Genomic DNA, 24,050 nt, shown 5'->3' on the forward strand with positions numbered 1-24,050 from the left:
TATGGGGAGGTACTAGCTCCAACTCCGTTTTACAGTGAAAACTGCAAGAACTTCAAAAAAGCACAAGGAAACTGACTGAGAAATAAGAGAATAATTTCTCCTACAACCTGTTACCTATTTGCTAGATGAAAGCACGTCTCTGCATATGCTCAGTTCTGAGAGATAAGTGTGGGTGAAAGACGTCTTTCACCTAGCTTGTTGGGAACACAAAGTTTCTTTTAGGTTGCAATCTCCACTCAATACATATATATGGGGAGGTACAAGCTCCAACTCGGTTTTACAGTGAAAACTGAAGGAACTTCAAACCGGCACTAGGAAACAGACTGAGAAACCAGAGTAAAAGTTTCTCGTGCAACCCGTTCCCTTTGTGCTAGATGAATGAACGTCTCTCCACATGCTCAGTTCTGAGAGAGAAATGTGTGTGTGAAAGCCGTCCTTCACCTAGCTTGTTGGGAACACAAAGTTTCTTTTCAGTTGCAAACTCCACTCCATACAAATATATTGGGAGGTAGTATCTCCAACTCGGTTTTACAGTGAAAACTGCAGGAACTTCAAACCGGAACTAGGAAACAGACTGAGAAACCAGAGTAAAAGTTTCTCCTGCAAACCGTTCTAATTTTACTAGATGAACGAACGTCTCTCCACATGCTCAGTTCTAAGAGATAAGTGTGTGTGAAAGCCGTCCTTCAACTAGCTTGTTGGGAACACAAAGATTCTTTTCAGTTGCAAACACCACTCCATACATATATATGGGAAGGTACTATCTCCAAATCGGTTTTATAGTGAAAACTGCAGGAACTTAAAAACGGCACTAGGAAACAGACTGAGGAACTAGAGTAAAAGTTTCTCCTGCCACACGTTCAATTTGTGCTAGATGAACGAACGTCTCTTCACACGCTCAGTTCTGAGAGATAAGTGTGTGTGAAAGCCGTCCTTCACCTAGCTTGTTGGGAACACAAAGTTTCTTTTACGTTGCAAACTCCGCTCTATACATATATATGGGTAGGTACTAGCTCCAAATCGGTTTTACAGTGAAAAATGCAGGAACTTCATACCGGCAATAGGAAACAGCCTGAGGAACTACAGTAATAGTTTCACCAGCAAACCGTTTCCTTTATGATAGATGAAGAAACGTCTCTCCACATGCTCAGTTCTAAGAGATAAGTGTGTGTGAAAGCCATACTTCACCTAGCTTGTTGGGAACACAAAGTTTTTTTTCAGTTGCATACTCCACTCCATACATATATTTGGGGAGGTACTAGCTCCAACTAGGATTTACAGTGAAAATGCAGGAACTTCAAACCGGCAATAGGAAACAGACTGAGGAACCAGAGTAATAGTTTCTCCTGCAACCCGTTCCCTTAGTGCTAGATGAACGAACGTCTCTCCACATGCTCAGTTCTGAGAGATAAGTGTGTGTGAATGCCATCCTTCACCTAGCTTGTTGGGAACACAAAGTTTCTTTTCAGTTGCAAACTCCTCTCCAAACATATATATGGGGAAGTACTAGCTCCAACTCTGTTTAACAGTGAAATCTGCAGGAAAATCAAACCTGCTCTAGGAAACAGACTGAGAAACCAGAGTAAAAGTTCATCCTTCAAACCGTTCCATTTGTGCTAGATGAACGAAAGTCTCACCACATACTCAGTTCTGAGAGATAAGTGTGTGTGAAAGCCGTCCTTCACCTAGCTTGTTGGGAACACAAATTTTCTTTTCAGATGCCAACTCCACTCCATACATATATATGGGGAGGTACAAGCTCCAACTCCATTTTACAGTAAAAACTGCAGGAAATTCAAACCGGCAGTAGGAAACAGACTGTGGAGCCAGAGTAAAAGTTTCCCCTGCATCCCGTTCCCTTTGTGCTAGATGAACGAAGGTCTCTCCACATGCTCAGTTCTGAGAAATAATTGTGTGTGAATGCCATTCTTCACCTAGCTTGCTGGGAACACACAGATTCTTTTCAGTTACAAACTCCACTCCATACATATATATGGGGAGATACTATCTCCAACTCGGTTTTACAGTGAAAACTGCAGGAACTTCAAACCGGCACTTGGAAACAGACTGAGAAACCAGAGTAAAAGTTTCTCCTGCAACCAGTTCCCTTTGTGCTAGATGAACGAAGGTGTCTCCACATGCTCAGTTCTGTGAAATAATTGTGTGTGAATACCATTCTTCACGTAGCATGTTGGGAACACAAAGATTCTTTTCAGTTGCCAACTCCACTCCATACATATATATGGGGAGGTACTATCTCCAACTCGGTTTTACAGTGAAAACTGCAAGAACTTCAAAAAAGCACAAGGAAACTGACTGAGAAACAGGAGAAAAATTTCTCCTACAACCTGTTACCTATTTGCTAGATGAAAGCACGTCTCTGCTTATGCTCAGTTCTGAGAGATAAGTGTGGGTGAAAGCCGTCCTTCACCAAGCTTGTTGGGAACACAAAGTTTCTTTTCTGTTGCAATCTCCACTCCATTCATATATATGGGGATGTACAAGCTCCAACTCTGTTTAACAATGAAAACTGCAGGAAAATCAAACCTGCTCTAGGAAACAGACTGAGAAACCAGAGTAAAAGTTTCTCCTGCAAACCGTTCCATTTGTGCTAGATGAACGAAAGTCTCACCACATACTCAGTTCTGAGAGATAAGTGTGTGTGAAAGCCGTCCTTCACCTAGGTTGTTGGGAACACAAAGTTTCTTTTCAGTTGCAAACTCCACTCCATACATATATATGGGGAGGTACTAGCTTCAACTCGGTTTTACAGTGAAAACTGCAGGAATTGCAATCCGGCACTAGGAAACAGACTGAGAAACCAGAGTAAAATTTCCCCTGCAACCCGTTCCCTTTGTGCTAGATGAACGAACGTCTCTCCACATGCTCATTTCTGAGAGATAACTGTGTGTGAATGCCATCCTTCACCAGCTTGATGGAAACACAAAGATTCTTTTCAGTTGCAAACTCCATATATATATATATTGGGAGGTAGTATCTCCAACTCGGTTTTACACAGAAAACTGCAAGAACTTCAAAAAAGCACAAGGAAACTGACTGAGAAACCAGAGTAAAAGTTTCTCCTGCAACCAGTTCCCATTGTGCTAGATGAACGAACGTCTCTCCACAGGCTCAATTCTGAGAAATAACTGTGTGTGAAATCCGTCCTTCAGCTAGCTTGTTGTGAACACAAATTTTCTTTTCAGTTGCCAACTCCACTCCATACATATATATGGGTTGGTACAAGCTCCAACTCCGTTTTACAGTGAAAACTGCAGGAACTTCAAACCGGCATTAGGAAACAGACTGAGAAACCAGAGTAAAAGTTTCTCCTGCAACCCGTTCCATTTGTGCTAGATGAACGATCGTCTCTCCACATGCTCAGGTCTGAGAGATAAGATTTTGTGAAAGCCGATTTTCACATAGCTTGTTGGGAACACAAAGATTCTTTTCAGTTGCAAACACCACTCCATACATATATATGGGAAGGTACTAGCTCCAACTCGGTTTTATAGTGAAAACTGCAGGAACTTAAATACGGCACTAGGAAACAGACTGAGGAACCAAAGTAAAAGATTCTCCTGCCACCCGTTCCCTTTGTGCTAGATGAACGAACGTCTCTCCAGATGCACAGTTCTGAGAGATAAGTGTGTGTGAAAGACGTCCTTCCCGTAGCTTGTTGGGAACACAAAGTTTCTTTTCATTTGCAAACTCCACTCAATACATATATATGGGGAGTTTCTAGCTCCAACTCGGCTTTACAGTGAAAACTGCAGGAACTTCAAACCGGCACTAGGAAACAGACTGAGAAACCAGAGTAAAAGTTTCTCCTGCAACCCGTTCCATTTGTGCTAGATAAACGAAAGTCTCTCCGCATGCTCAGGTCTGAGAGATAAGTTTTTGTGAAAGCCGACCTTCACATAGCTTGTTGGGAACACAAACATTCTTTTCAGTTGCAAACACCACTCCATACATAAATATGGGAAGGTACTAGCTCCAACTCGGTTTTATAGTGAAAACTGCAGGAACTTAAAAACGGCACTAGGAAACAGACTGAGGAACCAGAGTAAAAGTTTCTCCTGCCACCCGTTCCCTTTGTGCTAGATGAACGAAGGTGTCTCCACATGCTCAGTTCTGAGAAATAATTGTGTGTGAATGCCATCCTCAACTAGCTTGTTGGGAACACAAAGATTCTTTTCAGTTGCCAACTCCATTCCATACATATATATGGAGAGGTACTAGCTCCAACTCGGTTTTACAGTGAAAACTGCAAGAACTTCAAAAAGTACAAGGAAACTGACTGAGAAACAAGAGAAAAATTTCTCCTACAACCTGTTACATATTTGCTAGATGAAAGCACGTCTCTGCATATGCTCCTTTCTGAGAGATAATTGTAGGTGAAAGCCGTTCTTCACCTAGCTTGTTGGGAACAAAAAGTTTCTTTTCAGTTGCAAACTCCTCTCCATACATATATATGGGGAGGTAATAGCTCCAACTCTTTTTAACAGTGAAAACTGCAGGAACATCAAACCTGCACTAGGAAACAGACTGAGAAACGAGAGCAAAAGTATCCCCTGCAACCCGATCCCGTTGTGCTAGATGAACGAATGTCTCTCCACATGCTCAGTTCTGAGAGATAAGTGTGTGTGAAAGCCGTCCTTCACCTAGCTTGTTGGGAACACAAAGTTTCTTTTCAGTTGCAAACCCCAACCCATACATATATATGCGGAGGTTCTAGCTATAAATCGGTTTTACAGTGAAAACGGCAGGAACTTCAAACAGGCACTAGGAAACAGAGTGAGAAAACAGAGTAAAATTTCCCCTGCAACCCGTTCCCTTTGTGCTAGATGAACGAAGGTGTCTCCACATGCTCAGTTCTGAGAAATAATTGTGTGTGAATGCCATCCTTCAACTAGCTTGTTGGGAACACAAAGATTCTTTTCAGTTGCCAACTCCACTCCATACATATATATGGGGAGGTACTAGCTCCAACTCGGTTTTACAGTGAAAACTGCAAGAACTTCAAAAAAGCACAAGGAAACTCACTGAGAAACAAGAGAAAAATTTCTCCTACAACCTGTTACCTATTTGCTAGATGAAAGCACGTCTCTGCATATGCTCAGTTCTGAGAGATAAGTGTGGGTGAAAGCCGTCCTTCACCTAGCTTGTTTTGAACACAAAGTTTCTTTTCAGTTGCAATCTCCACTCCATACATATATATGGGGAGGTACAAGCTCCAACTCGGTTTTACAGTGAAAACTGCAGGAACTTCAAACCGGCACTAGGAAACACAGTGAGAAACCAGGGTAAAATTTCCCCTGCAACAAGTTAACTTTGTGCTAGGTGAACGAACGTCTCTCCACATGCTCAGTACTGAGAGATAAGTGTGTGTGAAAGCCGTCCTTCACCTAGCTTGTTGGGAACACAAAGTTTCTTTTCAGATGCAAACTCCACTCCATACATATATATGCGGAGGTTCTAGCTCAAAATCGGTTTTACAGTGAAAACTGCAAAAACTTCAAACAGGCACTCGGAAACAGAGTGAGAAACCAGAGTAAATTTTCCCCTGCAACCCGTTCCCTTTGTGCTAGATGAACGAATGTCTCTCTACATGCTCAATTGTAAGAGATAAGTGTGTGTGAAAGCCGTCCTTCAACTAGCTTGTTGGGAACACAAAGTTGCTTTTCAGTTGCAAATTCTACTCCATATATATATATGGGTTGGTTCTAGCTCCAACTCGGCTTTACAGTGAAAACTGCAGGAACTTCAAACCGGAACTAGGAAACAGACTGAGAAACCAGAGTAAAAGTTTCTCCTGCAACCCGTTCTAATTTTGCTAAATGAACGGACGTCTCTCCACATGCTCAGTTCTAAGAGATAAGTGTGTGTGAAAGCCGTCCTTCAACTAGCTTGTTGGGAACACAAAGATTCTTTTCAGTTGCAAACACCACTCCATACATATATATGGGAAGGTACTATCTCCAAATCGGTTTTATAGTGAAAACTGCAGGAACTTAAAAACGGCACTAGGAAACAGACTGAGGAACCAGAGTAAAAGGTTCTCCTGCCACCCGTTCAATTTGTGCTAGATGAACGAACGTCTCTCCACATGCTCAGTTCTGAGAGATAAGTGTGTGTGAAAGCCGTCCTTCACCTAGCTTGTTGGGAACACAAAGTTTCTTTTACGTTGCAAACTCCGCTCTATACATATATATGGGTAGGTACTAGCTCCAAATCGTTTTTACAGTGAAAAATGCAGGAACTTCATACCGGCAATAGGAAACAGCCTGAGGAACCAGAGTAATAGTTTCACCAGCAAACCGTTTCCTTTGTGATAGATGAACAAACGTCTCTCCACATGCTCAGTTCTAAGAGATAAGTGTGTGTGAAAGCCATACTTCACCTAGCTTGTTGGGAACACAAAGTTTTTTATGAGTTGCAAACTCCACTCCATACATAGATTTGGGGAGGTACTAGCTCCAACTAGGATTTACAGTGAAAATGCAGGAACTTCAAACCGGCAATAGGAAACAGACTGAGGAACTAGAGTAATAGTTTCCCCTGCCACCCGTTCCCTTTGTGCTAAATGAACGAACGTCTCTCCACATGCTCAGTTCTGAGAGATAAGTGTGTGTGAATGCCATCCTTCACCTAGCTTGTTGGGAACACAAAGTTTCTTTTCAGTTGCAAACTCCTTCTCAAACATATATATGGGGAAGTACTAGCTGCAACACTGTTTAACAGTGAAAACTGCAGGAAAATCAAACCTGCACTAGGAAACTGACTGAGAAACCAGAGTAAAAGTTTCTCCTGCAAACCGTTCCATTTGTGCTAGATGAACGAAAGTCTCACCACATACTCAGTTCTGAGAAATAAGTGTGTGTGAAAGCCGTCCTTCACCTAGCTTGTTGGGAACACAAATTTTCTTTTCAGATGCCAACTCCACTCCATACATATATATGGGGTGGTACAAGCTCCAACACAGTTTTACAGTGAAAACTGCGGGAACTTCAAACCGGAAGTAGAAAACAGACTGAGAAACCAGAGTAAAAGTTTCTCCTGCAACCAGATCTCTTTGTGCTAGATGTACGAATGTCCCTCCACATGCTGAGTTCTGAGAAATAATTGTGTGTGAATGCCATCCTTCACCTAGCTTGTTGGGAACACAAAGATTCTTTTCAGTTGCAAACTCCATACGTATATATTGGGAGGTATTATCTCCAACTCGGTTTTACAGTGGAAACTGCAAGAACTTCAAAACAGCACACGGAAACTGACTGAGAAAGCAGAGAAAAATTTCTCCTACAACCTGTTACCTATTTGCTAGATGAAAGCAGGTCTCTGCATATGCTCAGTTCTGAGAGATAAGTGTGTGTGAAAGCCGTCCTTCACCTAGCTAGTTGGGAACTCAATGTTTCCTTTCAGTTGCAAATTTACTCCATACATATATATGGGGAGGTAATAGCTCCAACTCGGTTTTACAGTGAAAACTTCAGGACCTTCAAACCGGCACTAGGAAACAGACTGAGAAACGAGAGTTAAAGTTTCCCCTGCAACCTGTTCCCTTTGTGCTAGATGAACGAATGTCTCTCCACATGCTCAGTTCTGAGAGATAAGTGTGTGTGAAAGCCGTCCTTCACCTAGCTTGTTGGGAACACAAAGTTTCTTTTCAGTTGCAAACTCCACTCCATACATATATATGGGGAGGTACTAGCTCCAACTCGGTTTTACAGTGAAAACTGCAGGAACTTCATACCGGCACTAGGAAACTGACTGAGAAACCAGAGTAAAAGTTTCTCTTGCAACCCGTTTCTTTTATGCTAGATGAACGTACGTCTCTCGACATGCTCAGTTCTGAGAGATAAGTGTGTGTGAAAGCCGTCCTTCACCTAGGTTGTTGGGAACACAAAGTTTCTATTAAGTTGCAATCTCCAATCTATACATATATATGTAGATGTACTAGCTCCAAATCGATTTTATAGTGAAAACTGCAGGATCTTCAAACCGGCACTAGGAAACATACTGAGACACCAGAATAAAAGTTTCGCAGCAAACCGTTCCCTTTTTGCTAGATGAACGAACGTCTCTCCACATGCTCATTTCTGAGAGATAAGTGTGTGTGAATGCCATCCTTCACCAGCTTGATGGAAACACAAAGATTCTTTTCAGTTGCAAACTCCATATATATATATATTGGGAGGTAGTATCTCCAACTCGGTTTTACACAGAAAACTGCAAGAACTTCAAAAAAGCACAAGGAAACTGACTGAGAAACCAGAGTAAAAGTTTCTCCTGCAACCAGTTCCCATTGTGCTAGATGAACGAACCTCTCTCCACAGGCTCAATTCTGAGAAATAACTGTGTGTGAAATCCGTCCTTCAGCTAGTTTGTTGTGAACACAAATTTTCTTTTCAGTTGCCAACTCCACTCCATACATATATATGGTTTGGTACAAGCTCCAACTCCGTTTTACAGTGAAAACTGCAGGAACTTCAAACCGGCATTAGGAAACAGACTGAGAAACCAGAGTAAAAGTTTCTCCTGCAACCCGTTCCATTTGTGCTAGATGAACGATCGTCTCTCCACATGCTCAGGTCTGAGAGATAAGATTTTGTGAAAGCCGATTTTCACATAGCTTGTTGGGAACACAAAGATTCTTTTCAGTTGCAAACACCACTCCATACATATATATGGGAAGGTACTAGCTCCAACTCGGTTTTATAGTGAAAACTGCAGGAACTTAAATACGGCACTAGGAAACAGACTGAGGAACCAAAGTAAAAGATTCTCCTGCCACCCGTTCCCTTTGTGCTAGATGAACGAACGTCTCTCCAGATGCACAGTTCTGAGAGATAAGTGTGTGTGAAAGACGTCCTTCCCGTAGCTTGTTGGGAACACAAAGTTTCTTTTCATTTGCAAACTCCACTCAATACATATATATGGGGAGTTTCTAGCTCCAACTCGGCTTTACAGTGAAAACTGCAGGAACTTCAAACCGGCACTAGGAAACAGACTGAGAAACCAGAGTAAAAGTTTCTCCTGCAACCCGTTCCATTTGTGCTAGATAAACGAAAGTCTCTCCGCATGCTCAGGTCTGAGAGATAAGTTTTTGTGAAAGCCGACCTTCACATAGCTTGTTGGGAACACAAACATTCTTTTCAGTTGCAAACACCACTCCATACATAAATATGGGAAGGTACTAGCTCCAACTCGGTTTTATAGTGAAAACTGCAGGAACTTAAAAACGGCACTAGGAAACAGACTGAGGAACCAGAGTAAAAGTTTCTCCTGCCACCCGTTCCCTTTGTGCTAGATGAACGAAGGTGTCTCCACATGCTCAGTTCTGAGAAATAATTGTGTGTGAATGCCATCCTCAACTAGCTTGTTGGGAACACAAAGATTCTTTTCAGTTGCCAACTCCATTCCATACATATATATGGAGAGGTACTAGCTCCAACTCGGTTTTACAGTGAAAACTGCAAGAACTTCAAAAAGTACAAGGAAACTGACTGAGAAACAAGAGAAAAATTTCTCCTACAACCTGTTACATATTTGCTAGATGAAAGCACGTCTCTGCATATGCTCCTTTCTGAGAGATAATTGTAGGTGAAAGCCGTTCTTCACCTAGCTTGTTGGGAACACAAAGTTTCTTTTCAGTTGCAAACTCCTCTCCATACATATATATGGGGAGGTAATAGCTCCAACTCTTTTTAACAGTGAAAACTGCAGGAACATCAAACCTGCACTAGGAAACAGACTGAGAAACGAGAGCAAAAGTATCCCCTGCAACCCGATCCCGTTGTGCTAGATGAACGAATGTCTCTCCACATGCTCAGTTCTGAGAGATAAGTGTGTGTGAAAGCCGTCCTTCACCTAGCTTGTTGGGAACACAAAGTTTCTTTTCAGTTGCAAACCCCAACCCATACATATATATGCGGAGGTTCTAGCTATAAATCGGTTTTACAGTGAAAACGGCAGGAACTTCAAACCGGCACTAGGAAACAGAGTGAGAAACCAGAGTAAAATTTCCCCTGCAACCCGTTCCCTTTGTGCTAGATGAACGAAGGTGTCTCCACATGCTCAGTTCTGAGAAATAATTGTGTGTGAATGCCATCCTTCAACTAGCTTGTTGGGAAAACAAAGATTCTTTTCAGTTGCCAACTCCACTCCATACATATATATGGGGAGGTACTAGCTCCAACTCGGTTTTACAATGAAAACTGCAAGAACTTCAAAAAAGCACAAGGAAACTCACTGAGAAACAAGAGAAAAATTTCTCCTACAACCTGTTACCTATTTGCTAGATGAAAGCACGTCTCTGCATATGCTCAGTTCTGAGAGATAAGTGTGGGTGAAAGCCGTCCTTCACCTAGCTTGTTTTGAACACAAAGTTTCTTTTCAGTTGCAATCTCCACTCCATACATATATATGGGGAGGTACAAGCTCCAACTCGGTTTTACAGTGAAAACTGCAGGAACTTCAAACCGGCACTAGGAAACACAGTGAGAAACCAGGGTAAAATTTCCCCTGCAACAAGTTAACTTTGTGCTAGGTGAACGAACGTCTCTCCACATGCTCAGTACTGAGAGATAAGTGTGTGTGAAAGCCGTCCTTCACCTAGCTTGTTGGGAACACAAAGTTTCTTTTCAGATGCAAACTCCACTCCATACATATATATGCGGAGGTTCTAGCTCAAAATCGGTTTTACAGTGAAAACTGCAAAAACTTCAAACAGGCACTCGGAAACAGAGTGAGAAACCAGAGTAAATTTTCCCCTGCAACCCGTTCCCTTTGTGCTAGATGAACGAATGTCTCTCTACATGCTCAGTTGTAAGAGATAAGTGTGTGTGAAAGCCGTCCTTCAACTAGCTTGTTGGGAACACAAAGTTGCTTTTCAGTTGCAAATTCTACTCCATATATATATATGGGTTGGTTCTAGCTCCAACTCGGCTTTACAGTGAAAACTGCAGGAACTTCAAACCGGAAGTAGGAAACAGACTGAGAAACCAGAGTAAAAGTTTCTCCTGCAACCCGTTCTAATTTTGCTAAATGAACGAACGTCTCTCCACATGCTCAGTTCTAAGAGATAAGTGTGTGTGAAAGCCGTCCTTCAACTAGCTTGTTGGGAACACAAAGATTCTTTTCAGTTGCAAACACCACTCCATACATATATATGGGAAGGTACTATCTCCAAATCGGTTTTATAGTGAAAACTGCAGGAACTTAAAAACGGCACTAGGAAACAGACTGAGGAACCAGAGTAAAAGGTTCTCCTGCCACCCGTTCAATTTGTGCTAGATGAACGAACGTCTCTCCACATGCTCAGTTCTGAGAGATAAGTGTGTGTGAAAGCCGTCCTTCACCTAGCTTGTTGGGAACACAAATTTCTTTTACGTTGCAAACTCCGCTCTATACATATATATGGGTAGGTACTAGCTCCAAATCGTTTTTACAGTGAAAAATGCAGGAACTTCCTACCGGCAATAGGAAACAGCCTGAGGAACCAGAGTAATAGTTTCACCAGCAAACCGTTTCCTTTGTGATAGATGAACAAACGTCTCTCCACATGCTCAGTTCTAAGAGATAAGTGTGTGTGAAAGCCATACTTCACCTAGCTTGTTGGGAACACAAAGTTTTTTATGAGTTGCAAACTCCACTCCATACATAGATTTGGGGAGGTACTAGCTCCAACTAGGATTTACAGTGAAAATGCAGGAACTTCAAACCGGCAATAGGAAACAGACTGAGGAACTAGAGTAATAGTTTCCCCTGCCACCCGTTCCCTTTGTGCTAAATGAACGAACGTCTCTCCACATGCTCAGTTCTGAGAGATAAGTGTGTGTGAATGCCATCCTTCACCTAGCTTGTTGGGAACACAAAGTTTCTTTTCAGTTGCAAACTCCTTCTCAAACATATATATGGGGAAGTACTAGCTCCAACTCTGTTTAACAGTGAAAACTGCAGGAAAATCAAACCTGCACTAGGAAACTGACTGAGAAACCAGAGTAAAAGTTTCTCCTGCAAACCGTTCCATTTGTGCTAGATGAACGAAAGTCTCACCACATACTCAGTTCTGAGAAATAAGTGTGTGTGAAAGCCGTCCTTCACCTAGCTTGTTGGGAACACAAATTTTCTTTTCAGATGCCAACTCCACTCCATACATATATATGGGGTGGTACAAGCTCCAACACAGTTTTACAGTGAAAACTGCGGGAACTTCAAACCGGAAGTAGAAAACAGACTGAGAAACCAGAGTAAAAGTTTCTCCTGCAACCAGATCTCTTTGTGCTAGATGTACGAATGTCCCTCCACATGCTGAGTTCTGAGAAATAATTGTGTGTGAATGCCATCCTTCACCTAGCTTGTTGGGAACACAAAGATTCTTTTCAGTTGCAAACTCCATACATATATATTGGGAGGTATTATCTCCAACTCGGTTTTACAGTGGAAACTGCAAGAACTTCAAAACAGCACACGGAAACTGACTGAGAAAGCAGAGAAAAATTTCTCCTACAACCTGTTACCTATTTGCTAGATGAAAGCAGGTCTCTGCATATGCTCAGTTCTGAGAGATAAGTGTGTGTGAAAGCCGTCCTTCACCTAGCTAGTTGGGAACTCAATGTTTCCTTTCAGTTGCAAATTTACTCCATACATATATATGGGGAGGTAATAGCTCCAACTCGGTTTTACAGTGAAAACTTCAGGACCTTCAAACCGGCACTAGGAAACAGACTGAGAAACGAGAGTTAAAGTTTCCCCTGCAACCTGTTCCCTTTGTGCTAGATGAACGAATGTCTCTCCACATGCTCAGTTCTGAGAGATAAGTGTGTGTGAAAGCCGTCCTTCACCTAGCTTGTTGGGAACACAAAGTTTCTTTTCAGTTGCAAACTCCACTCCATACATATATATGGGGAGGTACTAGCTCCAACTCGGTTTTACAGTGAAAACTGCAGGAACTTCAAACCGGCACTAGGAAACTGACTGAGAAACCAGAGTAAAAGTTTCTCTTGCAACCCGTTTCTTTTATGCTAGATGAACGAACGTCTCTCGACATGCTCAGTTCTGAGAGATAAGTGTGTGTGAAAGCCGTCCTTCACCTAGCTTGTTGGGAACACAAAGTTTCTATTAAGTTGCAATCTCCAATCTATACATATATATGTAGATGTACTAGCTCCAAATCGATTTTATAGTGAAAACTGCAGGATCTTCAAACCGGCACTAGGAAACATTCTGAGACACCAGAGTAAAAGTTTCGCAGCAAACCGTTCCCTTTTTGCTAGATGAACGAACGTCTCTCCACATGCTCAGTTCTGAGAGATAAGTGTGTGTGAAAGACTTTCTTCACCTAGCTTGTTGGGAACTCCAAGTTTCCTTTCAGTTGCAAACTCAATCCATACATATATATATGGAGGTACTACATCCAACTCGGTTTTACAGTGTAAACTGCAGGAACTTCTAACCGGTACTAGGAAACAGTCTGAGGAACTAGAGTAAAAGTTTCTACTGCAATTCGTTTCCTTTGTGCTAGATGAACGAACGTCTCTCCACATGCTCAGTTCTAAGAGATATGTGTGTGTGAAAGCCGTCTTTCACCTAGCTTTTGGGAACACAAAGATTCTTTTCAGGTGCAAACTCCATACATATATATTGGGATGTAGTATCTCCAACTCGGTTTACAGTGAAAACTGCAAGAACTTCAAACCAGCACAAGACTATGACTGAGAAACCAGAAAAAATTTCTCCTTCAACCTGTTCCCTATTTGCTAGATGAAAGCACGTCTCTGCGTATGCTAAGTTCTGAGGGATATGTGTGGGTGAAAGCCGTCCTTCACCTAGCTTGTTGGGAACACAAAGATTCTTTTCAGTTGCGAACTCCACTCCATACATATATATGGGGAGGTACTAGCTCCAACTCCGTTTTACAGTGAAAACTGCAAGAACTTCAAAAAAGCACAAGGAAACTGACTGAGAAATAAGAGAATAATTTCTCCTACAACCTGTTACCTATTTGCTAGATGAAAGCACGTCTCTGCATATGCTCAGTTCTGAGAGATAAGTGTGGGTGAAAGACGTCTTTCACCTAGCTTGTTGGGAACACAAAGTTTCTTTTAGGTTGCAATCTCCACTCAATACATATATATGGGGAGGTACAAGCGCAAACTCGGTTTTACAGTGAAAACTTCAGGACCTTCAAACCGGCACTTGGAAACAGACTGAGAAACGAGAGTAAATTTTCCCTGCAAACCGTTCCATTTGTTCTAGATGAACGAAAGTCTCTCCACATGCACAGTTCTGAGAGATAAGTGTGTGTGAAAGCCGTGCTTCACCTAGTTTGTTGGCAACACAAAGTTTCTTTTCAGTTGCAATCCCACTCCATACATATATATTGGGAGGTACAAGCTCCAACTCGGTTTTACAGTGAAAACTGAAGGAACTTCAAACCGGCACTAGGAAACAGACTGAGAAACCAGAGTAAAAGTTTCTCGTACAACCCGTTCCCTTTGTGCTAGATGAATGAACGTCTCTCCACATGCTCAGTTCTGAGAGAGAAATGTGTGTGTGAAAGCCGTCCTTCACCTAGCTTGTTGGGAACACAAAGTTTCTTTTCAGTTGCAAACTCCACTCCATACAAATATATTGGGAGGTAGTATCTCCAACTCGGTTTTACAGTGAAAACTGCAGGAACTTCAAACCGGAACTAGGAAACAGACTGAGAAACCAGAGTAAAAGTTTCTCCTGCAAACCGTTCTAATTTTACTAGATGAACGAACGTCTCTCCACATGCTCAGTTCTAAGAGATAAGTGTGTGTGAAAGCCGTCCTTCAACTAGCTTGTTGGGAACACAAAGATTCTTTTCAGTTGCAAACACCACTCCAAACATATATATGGGAAGGTACTATCTCCAAATCGGTTTTATAGTGAAAACTGCAGGAACTTAAAAACGGCACTAGGAAACAGACTGAGGAACTAGAGTAAAAGTTTCTCCTGCCACACGTTCAATTTGTGCTAGATGAACGAACGTCTCTTCACACGCTCAGTTCTGAGAGATAAGTGTGTGTGAAAGCCGTCCTTCACCTAGCTTGTTGGGAACACAAAGTTTCTTTTACGTTGCAAACTCCGCTCTATACATATATATGGGTAGGTACTAGCTCCAAATCGGTTTTACAGTGAAAAATGCAGGAACTTCATACCGGCAATAGGAAACAGCCTGAGGAACTACAGTAATAGTTTCACCAGCAAACCGTTTCCTTTATGATAGATGAAGAAACGTCTCTCCACATGCTCAGTTCTAAGAGATAAGTGTGTGTGAAAGCCATACTTCACCTAGCTTGTTGGGAACTCAATGTTTCCTTTCAGTTGCAAATTTACTCCATACATATATATGGGGAGGTAATAGCTCCAACTCGGTTTTACAGTGAAAACTTCAGGACCTTCAAACCGGCACTAGGAAACAGACTGAGAAACGAGAGTTAAAGTTTCCCCTGCAACCTGTTCCCTTTGTGCTAGATGAACGAATGTCTCTCCACATGCTCAGTTCTGAGAGATAAGTGTGTGTGAAAGCCGTCCTTCACCTAGCTTGTTGGGAACACAAAGTTTCTTTTCAGTTGCAAACTCCACTCCATACATATATATGGGGAGGTACTAGCTCCAACTCGGTTTTACAGTGAAAACTGCAGGAACTTCAAACCGGCACTAGGAAACTGACTGAGAAACCAGAGTAAAAGTTTCTCTTGCAACCCGTTTCTTTTATGCTAGATGAACGAACGTCTCTCGACATGCTCAGTTCTGAGAGATAAGTGTGTGTGAAAGCCGTCCTTCACCTAGCTTGTTGGGAACACAAAGTTTCTATTAAGTTGCAATCTCCAATCTATACATATATATGTAGATGTACTAGCTCCAAATCGATTTTATAGTGAAAACTGCAGGATCTTCAAACCGGCACTAGGAAACATTCTGAGACACCAGAGTAAAAGTTTCGCAGCAAACCGTTCCCTTTTTGCTAGATGAACGAACGTCTCTCCACATGCTCAGTTCTGAGAGATAAGTGTGTGTGAAAGACTTTCTTCACCTAGCTTGTTGGGAACTCCAAGTTTCCTTTCAGTTGCAAACTCAATCCATACATATATATATGGAGGTACTACATCCAACTCGGTTTTACAGTGTAAACTGCAGGAACTTCTAACCGGTACTAGGAAACAGTCTGAGGAACTAGAGTAAAAGTTTCTACTGCAATTCGTTTCCTTTGTGCTAGATGAACGAACGTCTCTCCACATGCTCAGTTCTAAGAGATATGTGTGTGTGAAAGCCGTCTTTCACCTAGCTTTTGGGAACACAAAGATTCTTTTCAGGTGCAAACTCCATACATATATATTGGGATGTAGTATCTCCAACTCGGTTTACAGTGAAAACTGCAAGAACTTCAAACCAGCACAAGACTATGACTGAGAAACCAGAAAAAATTTCTCCTTCAACCTGTTCCCTATTTGCTAGATGAAAGCACGTCTCTGCGTATGCTAAGTTCTGAGGGATATGTGTGGGTGAAAGCCGTCCTTCACCTAGCTTGTTGGGAACACAAAGATTCTTTTCAGTTGCGAACTCCACTCCATACATATATATGGGGAGGTACTAGCTCCAACTCCGTTTTACAGTGAAAACTGCAAGAACTTCAAAAAAGCACAAGGAAACTGACTGAGAAATAAGAGAATAATTTCTCCTACAACCTGTTACCTATTTGCTAGATGAAAGCACGTCTCTGCATATGCTCAGTTCTGAGAGATAAGTGTGGGTGAAAGACGTCTTTCACCTAGCTTGTTGGGAACACAAAGTTTCTTTTAGGTTGCAATCTCCACTCAATACATATATATGGGGAGGTACAAGCGCAAACTCGGTTTTACAGTGAAAACTTCAGGACCTTCAAACCGGCACTTGGAAACAGACTGAGAAACGAGAGTAAATTTTCCCTGCAAACCGTTCCATTTGTTCTAGATGAACGAAAGTCTCTCCACATGCACAGTTCTGAGAGATAAGTGTGTGTGAAAGCCGTGCTTCACCTAGTTTGTTGGCAACACAAAGTTTCTTTTCAGTTGCAATCCCACTCCATACATATATATTGGGAGGTACAAGCTCCAACTCGGTTTTACAGTGAAAACTGAAGGAACTTCAAACCGGCACTAGGAAACAGACTGAGAAACCAGAGTAAAAGTTTCTCGTACAACCCGTTCCCTTTGTGCTAGATGAATGAACGTCTCTCCACATGCTCAGTTCTGAGAGAGAAATGTGTGTGTGAAAGCCGTCCTTCACCTAGCTTGTTGGGAACACAAAGTTTCTTTTCAGTTGCAAACTCCACTCCATACAAATATATTGGGAGGTAGTATCTCCAACTCGGTTTTACAGTGAAAACTGCAGGAACTTCAAACCGGAACTAGGAAACAGACTGAGAAACCAGAGTAAAAGTTTCTCCTGCAAACCGTTCTAATTTTACTAGATGAACGAACGTCTCTCCACATGCTCAGTTCTAAGAGATAAGTGTGTGTGAAAGCCGTCCTTCAACTAGCTTGTTGGGAACACAAAGATTCTTTTCAGTTGCAAACACCACTCCAAACATATATATGGGAAGGTACTATCTCCAAATCGGTTTTATAGTGAAAACTGCAGGAACTTAAAAACGGCACTAGGAAACAGACTGAGGAACTAGAGTAAAAGTTTCTCCTGCCACACGTTCAATTTGTGCTAGATGAACGAACGTCTCTTCACACGCTCAGTTCTGAGAGATAAGTGTGTGTGAAAGCCGTCCTTCACCTAGCTTGTTGGGAACACAAAGTTTCTTTTACGTTGCAAACTCCGCTCTATACATATATATGGGTAGGTACTAGCTCCAAATCGGTTTTACAGTGAAAAATGCAGGAACTTCATACCGGCAATAGGAAACAGCCTGAGGAACTACAGTAATAGTTTCACCAGCAAACCGTTTCCTTTATGATAGATGAAGAAACGTCTCTCCACATGCTCAGTTCTAAGAGATAAGTGTGTGTGAAAGCCATACTTCACCTAGCTTGTTGGGAACACAAAGTTTTTTTTCAGTTGCATACTCCACTCCATACATATATTTGGGGAGGTACTAGCTCCAACTAGGATTTACAGTGAAAATGCAGGAACTTCAAACCGGCAATAGGAAACAGACTGAGGAACCAGAGTAATAGTTTCTCCTGCAACCCGTTCCCTTAGTGCTAGATGAACGAACGTCTCTCCACATGCTCAGTTCTGAGAGATAAGTGTGTGTGAATGCCATCCTTCACCTAGCTTGTTGGGAACACAAAGTTTCTTTTCAGTTGCAAACTCCTCTCCAAACATATATATGGGGAAGTACTAGCTCCAACTCTGTTTAACAGTGAAATCTGCAGGAAAATCAAACCTGCTCTAGGAAACAGACTGAGAAACCAGAGTAAAAGTTCATCCTTCAAACCGTTCCATTTGTGCTAGATGAACGAAAGTCTCACCACATACTCAGTTCTGAGAGATAAGTGTGTGTGAAAGCCGTCCTTCACCTAGCTTGTTGGGAACACAAATTTTCTTTTCAGATGCCAACTCCACTCCATACATATATATGGGGAGGTACAAGCTCCAACTCCATTTTACAGTAAAAACTGCAGGAAATTCAAACCGGCAGTAGGAAACAGACTGTGGAGCCAGAGTAAAAGTTTCCCCTGCATCCCGTTCCCTTTGTGCTAGATGAACGAAGGTCTCTCCACATGCTCAGTTCTGAGAAATAATTGTGTGTGAATGCCATTCTTCACCTAGCTTGCTGGGAACACACAGATTCTTTTCAGTTACAAACTCCACTCCATACATATATATGGGGAGATACTATCTCCAACTCGGTTTTACAGTGAAAACTGCAGGAACTTCAAACCGGCACTTGGAAACAGACTGAGAAACCAGAGTAAAAGTTTCTCCTGCAACCAGTTCCCTTTGTGCTAGATGAACGAAGGTGTCTCCACATGCTCAGTTCTGAGAAATAATTGTGTGTGAATACCATTCTTCACGTAGCATGTTGGGAACACAAAGATTCTTTTCAGTTGCCAACTCCACTCCATACATATATATGGGGAGGTACTAGCTCCAACTCGGTTTTACAGTGAAAACTGCAAGAACTTCAAAAAAGCACAAGGAAACTGACTGAGAACAGGAGAAAAATTTCTCCTACAACCTGTTACCTATTTGCTAGATGAAAGCACGTCTCTGCTTATGCTCAGTTCTGAGAGATAAGTGTGGGTGAAAGCCGTCCTTCACCAAGCTTGTTGGGAACACAAAGTTTCTTTTCTGTTGCAATCTCCACTCCATTCATATATATGGGGATGTACAAGCTCCAACTCTGTTTAACAATGAAAACTGCAGGAAAATCAAACCTGCTCTAGGAAACAGACTGAGAAACCAGAGTAAAAGTTTCTCCTGCAAACCGTTCCATTTGTGCTAGATGAACGAAAGTCTCACCACATACTCAGTTCTGAGAGATAAGTGTGTGTGAAAGCCGTCCTTCACCTAGGTTGTTGGGAACACAAAGTTTCTTTTCAGTTGCAAACTCCACTCCATACATATATATGGGGAGGTACTAGCTTCAACTCGGTTTTACAGTGAAAACTGCAGGAATTGCAATCCGGCACTAGGAAACAGACTGAGAAACCAGAGTAAAATTTCCCCTGCAACCCGTTCCCTTTGTGCTAGATGAACGAACGTCTCTCCACATGCTCATTTCTGAGAGATAACTGTGTGTGAATGCCATCCTTCACCAGCTTGATGGAAACACAAAGATTCTTTTCAGTTGCAAACTCCATATATATATATATTGGGAGGTAGTATCTCCAACTCGGTTTTACACAGAAAACTGCAAGAACTTCAAAAAAGCACAAGGAAACTGACTGAGAAACCAGAGTAAAAGTTTCTCCTGCAACCAGTTCCCATTGTGCTAGATGAACGAACGTCTCTCCACAGGCTCAATTCTGAGAAATAACTGTGTGTGAAATCCGTCCTTCAGCTAGCTTGTTGTGAACACAAATTTTCTTTTCAGGTGCCAACTCCACTCCATACATATATATGGGTTGGTACAAGCTCCAACTCCGTTTTACAGTGAAAACTGCAGGAACTTCAAACCGGCATTAGGAAACAGACTGAGAAACCAGAGTAAAAGTTTCTCCTGCAACCCGTTCCATTTGTGCTAGATGAACGATCGTCTCTCCACATGCTCAGGTCTGAGAGATAAGATTTTGTGAAAGCCGATTTTCACATAGCTTGTTGGGAACACAAAGATTCTTTTCAGTTGCAAACACCACTCCATACATATATATGGGAAGGTACTAGCTCCAACTCGGTTTTATAGTGAAAACTGCAGGAACTTAAATACGGCACTAGGAAACAGACTGAGGAACCAAAGTAAAAGATTCTCCTGCCACCCGTTCCCTTTGTGCTAGATGAACGAACGTCTCTCCAGATGCACAGTTCTGAGAGATAAGTGTGTGTGAAAGACGTCCTTCCCGTAGCTTGTTGGGAACACAAAGTTTCTTTTCATTTGCAAACTCCACTCAATACATATATATGGGGAGTTTCTAGCTCCAACTCGGCTTTACAGTGAAAACTGCAGGAACTTCAAACCGGCACTAGGAAACAGACTGAGAAACCAGAGTAAAAGTTTCTCCTGCAACCCGTTCCATTTGTGCTAGATAAACGAAAGTCTCTCCGCATGCTCAGGTCTGAGAGATAAGTTTTTGTGAAAGCCGACCTTCACATAGCTTGTTGGGAACACAAACATTCTTTTCAGTTGCAAACACCACTCCATACATAAATATGGGAAGGTACTAGCTCCAACTCGGTTTTATAGTGAAAACTGCAGGAACTTAAAAACGGCACTAGGAAACAGACTGAGGAACCAGAGTAAAAGTTTCTCCTGCCACCCGTTCCCTTTGTGCTAGATGAACGAAGGTGTCTCCACATGCTCAGTTCTGAGAAATAATTGTGTGTGAATGCCATCCTCAACTAGCTTGTTGGGAACACAAAGATTCTTTTCAGTTGCCAACTCCATTCCATACATATATATGGAGAGGTACTAGCTCCAACTCGGTTTTACAGTGAAAACTGCAAGAACTTCAAAAAGCACAAGGAAACTGACTGAGAAACAAGAGAAAAATTTCTCCTACAACCTGTTACATATTTGCTAGATGAAAGCACGTCTCTGCATATGCTCCTTTCTGAGAGATAATTGTAGGTGAAAGCCGTTCTTCACCTAGCTTGTTGGGAACAAAAAGTTTCTTTTCAGTTGCAAACTCCTCTCCATACATATATATGGGGAGGTAATAGCTCCAACTCTTTTTAACAGTGAAAACTGCAGGAACATCAAACCTGCACTAGGAAACAGACTGAGAAACGAGAGCAAAAGTATCCCCTGCAACCCGATCCCGTTGTGCTAGATGAACGAATGTCTCTCCACATGCTCAGTTCTGAGAGATAAGTGTGTGTGAAAGCCGTCCTTCACCTAGCTTGTTGGGAACACAAAGTTTCTTTTCAGTTGCAAACCCCAACCCATACATATATATGCGGAGGTTCTAGCTATAAATCGGTTTTACAGTGAAAACGGCAGGAACTTCAAACCGGCACTAGGAAACAGAGTGAGAAACCAGAGTAAAATTTCCCCTGCAACCCGTTCCCTTTGTGCTAGATGAACGAAGGTGTCTCCACATGCTCAGTTCTGAGAAATAATTGTGTGTGAATGCCATCCTTCAACTAGCTTGTTGGGAACACAAAGATTCTTTTCAGTTGCCAACTCCACTCCATACATATATATGGGGAGGTACTAGCTCCAACTCGGTTTTACAGTGAAAACTGCAAGAACTTCAAAAAAGCACAAGGAAACTGACTGAGAAACAAGAGAAAAATTTCTCCTACAACCTGTTACCTATTTGCTAGATGAAAGCACGTCTCTGCATATGCTCAGTTCTGAGAGATAAGTGTGGGTGAAAGCCGTCCTTCACCTAGCTTGTTTTGAACACAAAGTTTCTTTTCAGTTGCAATCTCCACTCCATACATATATATGGGGAGGTACAAGCTCCAACTCGGTTTTACAGTGAAAACTGCAGGAACTTCAAACCGGCACTAGGAAACACAGTGAGAAACCAGGGTAAAATTTCCCCTGCAACAAGTTAACTTTGTGCTAGGTGAACGAACGTCTCTCCACATGCTCAGTACTGAGAGATAAGTGTGTGTGAAAGCCGTCCTTCACCTAGCTTGTTGGGAACACAAAGTTTCTTTTCAGATGCAAACTCCACTCCATACATATATATGCGGAGGTTCTAGCTCAAAATCGGTTTTACAGTGAAAACTGCAAAAACTTCAAACAGGCACTCGGAAACAGAGTGAGAAACCAGAGTAAATTTTCCCCTGCAACCCGTTCCCTTTGTGCTAGATGAACGAATGTCTCTCTACATGCTCAGTTGTAAGAGACAAGTGTGTGTGAATGCCGTCCTTCAACTAGCTTGTTGGGAACACAAAGTTGCTTTTCAGTTGCAAATTCTACTCCATATATATATATGGGTTGGTTCTAGCTCCAACTCGGCTTTACAGTGAAAACTGCAGGAACTTCAAACCGGAACTAGGAAACAGACTGAGAAACCAGAGTAAAAGTTTCTCCTGCAACCCGTTCTAATTTTGCTAAATGAACGAACGTCTCTCCACATGCTCAGTTCTAAGAGATAAGTGTTTGTGAAAGCCATACTTCACCTAGCTTGTTGGGAACACAAAGTTTTTTATGAGTTGCAAACTCCACTCCATACATAGATTTGGGGAGGTACTAGCTCCAACTAGGATTTACAGTGAAAATGCAGGAACTTCAAACCGGCAATAGGAAACAGACTGAGGAACTAGAGTAATAGTTTCCCCTGCCACCCGTTCCCTTTGTGCTAAATGAACGAACGTCTCTCCACATGCTCAGTTCTGAGAGATAAGTGTGTGTGAATGCCATCCTTCACCTAGCTTGTTGGGAACACAAAGTTTCTTTTCAGTTGCAAACTCCTTCTCAAACATATATATGGGGAAGTACTAGCTCCAACTCTGTTTAACAGTGAAAACTGCAGGAAAATCAAACCTGCACTAGGAAACTGACTGAGAAACCAGAGTAAAAGTTTCTCCTGCAAACCGTTCCATTTGTGCTAGATGAACGAAAGTCTCACCACATACTCAGTTCTGAGAAATAAGTGTGTGTGAAAGCCGTCCTTCACCTAGCTTGTTGGGAACACAAATTTTCTTTTCAGATGCCAACTCCACTCCATACATATATATGGGGTGGTACAAGCTCCAACACAGTTTTACAGTGAAAACTGCGGGAACTTCAAACCGGAAGTAGAAAACAGACTGAGAAACCAGAGTAAAAGTTTCTCCTGCAACCAGATCTCTTTGTGCTAGATGTACGAATGTCCCTCCACATGCTGAGTTCTGAGAAATAATTGTGTGTGAATGCCATCCTTCACCTAGCTTGTTGGGAACACAAAGATTCTTTTCAGTTGCAAACTCCATACATATATATTGGGAGGTATTATCTCCAACTCGGTTTTACAGTGGAAACTGCAAGAACTTCAAAACAGCACACGGAAACTGACTGAGAAAGCAGAGAAAAATTTCTCCTACAACCTGTTACCTATTTGCTAGATGAAAGCAGGTCTCTGCATATGCTCAGTTCTGAGAGATAAGTGTGTGTGAAAGCCGTCCTTCACCTAGCTAGTTGGGAACTCAATGTTTCCTTTCAGTTGCAAATTTACTCCATACATATATATGGGGAGGTAATAGCTCCAACTCGGTTTTACAGTGAAAACTTCAGGACCTTCAAACCGGCACTAGGAAACAGACTGAGAAACGAGAGTTAAAGTTTCCCCTGCAACCTGTTCCCTTTGTGCTAGATGAACGAATGTCTCTCCACATGCTCAGTTCTGAGAGATAAGTGTGTGTGAAAGCCGTCCTTCACCTAGCTTGTTGGGAACACAAAGTTTCTTTTCAGTTGCAAACTCCACTCC

This window comes from Camelus dromedarius, chromosome 23 (genome assembly GCF_036321535.1).
Source record: "Camelus dromedarius isolate mCamDro1 chromosome 23, mCamDro1.pat, whole genome shotgun sequence".
Lineage (NCBI taxonomy): Eukaryota > Metazoa > Chordata > Mammalia > Artiodactyla > Camelidae > Camelus > Camelus dromedarius.